Source organism: Nematolebias whitei, chromosome 5 (assembly GCF_014905685.2).
Source record: "Nematolebias whitei isolate Nwh7 chromosome 5, NemWhi1, whole genome shotgun sequence".
NCBI classification, from domain to species: domain Eukaryota; kingdom Metazoa; phylum Chordata; class Actinopteri; order Cyprinodontiformes; family Rivulidae; genus Nematolebias; species Nematolebias whitei.
This window is the reverse complement of record NC_056502.1, coordinates 408406-411690: the sequence shown is the minus strand read 5'-3', so window position 1 is coordinate 411690 and position 3285 is coordinate 408406. Positions and strand designations below refer to the sequence as shown.

General features: G+C 40.7%; 1 protein-coding gene across 1 annotated transcript in view; it reads right to left on the bottom strand.

Annotated features, from left to right (window-relative positions):
* LOC119409210 (tropomyosin alpha-4 chain) overlaps positions 1 to 3285 on the bottom strand; it is a 44342-nt gene that overhangs the window by 14385 nt on the left and 26672 nt on the right. The gene's annotated exons all lie outside the window — the stretch shown is intronic.

The following is a 3285-nucleotide window of genomic DNA, read 5'->3' as shown; positions in this document are numbered from 1 at the left end:
TTTGCTGATGATACTCAGTTATATCTTCCGATTGAGTCAGACAGGGTAAATCCACTGGATCCACTCTTGAACTGTCTAAATGACATTAAAGTCTGGTTAAAACTAAATTTTCTGAATCTAAATGAAAATAAAACGGAAGTCATCAGCTTTGGTAAATGTAATACCCTTAATGTGCTTGGCCCCTTGGCTTCATACAGCCACTCCAATGTCAGGAATCTGGGAGTTATTTTTGACAGTGCTTTTAAATTTGATAAACAGATAAATACAGTTGTGAAATCCAGTTTCTTCCAGCTAAGACTTATTGCCAAGGTGAAGTCTTGTCTCCCTTTCAGAGACCTTGAAAAGGTGATTCACACTTTTATTACATCTCGTTTGGACTACTGTAATTCATTGTATGTTGGTTTAGACCAGTCCTTCTCAATTAGTGGGGCGCGCCCCCCTGGGGGGGCCCGGAGCAATGCCGGGGAGGCGCATGTGACCCCGAGGAACATTTTGTGGCAGGGAGGTTTTTTTTTTTCTCTTTTTTTTTGCACCATTCTCATTTTGTTAGGGTGCGTTCGGCAACTGTTTGCTAAAATCCTGCAACTTTCAGTTTTAATAATAATAAAGTTATGAACAAATACGTCTGTCTTGTCGTTTGAGGAGCCGTGATTGAACTGTGTCGCTCCCCTCTGCTGCTGAGCAGCTGCTGATGCTCGTCACCCGCAGCACGCGTTGGTTACCTGCCCCACTTTACCTTTAACGCGTTTTTTTTGTTTGTTTTTTGTTTTGTCAAAGCACAAATTTGATGTTTTTTAATACACAAGTAATGTTTAATAAATGTTAGGACTCTATTATTTGCTAACAAAATATATTTTATGTCATTAAATAACTTGTCAGGTTCTTCTCTTGCGAGCGCGTTCCACTGGATCCACCAACACAACCACACACACACACAGCCCGCTCGCTCTTGCGCTGTTTGCGACTTCTCTGCTGCTCTGAAGTCCAGGTCCAGCCAAGGCCGGATTAACCATATGGGCAACTGCCCAGGGACCCATGATCTCTAAGGGGCCCAGGGCAGTGAGGGCACAAGCAGAACATCTGGTTATCTCCTGCTTTACTTGGAGTCCTGCGCTGCATTTGTGCAGCCCCGCCTCCTCCCAGCGCGGCTGCTGCAGCTCTCGTTTTTTTTTTTCCAATCGGATCCTCGACGGTGCGACCTGTCAATCAACTCAGAAGGCGTGTCAGTAACTGACCAATCTACGACCTCAATTTGTCCCGAAGGTAAACGCCCCTTACCTGCTGACAAGCTCATCAGGTTTTTTTTTCTTGAGAAACATTGTTTTAATTAAAACAATAAGTTTGTATCTGTTGTGAGATGATTTTAGCAGTTTTGCAGATTTTTAATCTACATAATGAAGAATAGTATGACTTCAAATTGTTCATTAAACAGGAAGGAGGGATTATTATCGCTCCTCTTACTACAGTGAATGTGGTACTTTGCTATAAGTACGACTATTAATGGCATCAGAGAAAGCTGAGCTTAAGTTATCCACATAAAATAAAATGGAATCAGCATCAAAAGAAGGAATGTTGAGTTTGAGATGAATCCAGTTTCTGATGTTTGACCAAAGAATTTGTATTGACATGAAAAAAACAAATTTGAGGGATTTATCTTCTGATTTACAAAAGGCACAAAAATCAACATCAAATTTAAATATTCTTTGCAGAAACGTGGCTACAGGATATATCTTATTTATTATTTTTAAAATGATTCTCCTTCACTTTAGAAGATTTAGGCCAAGTTACAGTCATTTAGTTTTAATGTGGGCATCAAATCATCACCTTTGAATATATTTTAAATTCATTGAATCAGCTGTTGGTCAGGTTAGTTCTTGTTGAGCCATTAGCTCTAAAGTAGTTACTGAATCAAGTGTTTACTTCCATCCATCCGTGGGGGTAGCAGCCTAAGTTGGGGGGCCCAGACTTCCCTCTCCCCAGATACTTGGACCAGCTCCTCCAGGGGAATCCCAAGGTGTTCCAAGTGTTTACTTGTGTAGGTAAAACTAGATGTTAAACAACTATTAAAATACACCAGAATGCAGCAAATGGCATCTACTTTATTCAAAGTTTTCTGGGGGAGGACCCCCAGACCCCCCCCCCCCCCCATCAGTGTGATCTATAATTCTATCTTTTTTAAATTTAATGCTGATAAGGATACAATGCTATGTAGAGGTGTACTTATAACAATTTTATAGACAATTGATACTATTTACAGTTGCGCGAAGAGTTTTTTTTTTGGGGGGGGGGGGTGGCAAAATGTTTACTTCTTCCTAGGGGGGGCGTAACAGAAAATAATTGAGAAGCACTGGTTTACACGAATCATCTTTGCATCGTTTACAATGTGTCCAGAACGCAGCAGCTCGTCTTTTAACAGCAACTAAAAATCATTAACACATAACCCTGTCCTGGCTTCTCTCCACTGGCTTCCTGTCCACGTCTGGATTGATGTTAAGATTTTATTGCTTGTTTTTAAAGTCTTAAAAGGTCTGGCCCCATCATATTTATGTGATCTCATTAACATCTACACTCCAGTAAGAGCACTCCGGTCTACCAACCAGTTCCTCTTAGATGTCCCCAGATCCAAACTGAAGTCCAGAGGTGATCGGGCTTTTGCGGTTGCTGCTCCAAAACTGTGGAACAGTTTACCTGAGAATTTAAAGACCGCTCAGACTGTTGAGACTTTTAAATCTTTGCTCAAGACTCATCTGTATTCCTTGGCATTTCATCCACACAGAGTCTGAGAACAAATTGAGCTGATTTTATTGTTGTTATGTGTTGTTTTTACTGTCAACTTATGTTTTTGAGTGGCACTAGATGCATTTTTGCTTTTTTTTTATTTTTAATTTGTCTTAACTGTAAAGCACTTTGGTCAAATGTTGTTGTTTTTATGTGCTATATAAATAAATTGACATTGACATGGACACCACACTGAGCAGCAGGACCACACTTTCCACAGAACAACTGTGTCAACTCTTGAAACTGTGCCTGCAGTCAACCTACTTCACATATGGGGAGCAATATTATAGGCAGAAACATGGGTGTGCTATGGGGTCTCCAGTTTCTCCTATTGTTGCCAACCTGTACATGGAGGAGGTAGAAAAGAGAGCCTTGACGTCCTTTTCAGGGACACCACCAAGTCATTGGTTCAGGTATGTTGACGACACCTGGGTTAAAATCAAATCTCGGGAAGTCCAACATTTTACTGACCACATCAACTCTGTGGATAAATACATCAAGTTCACA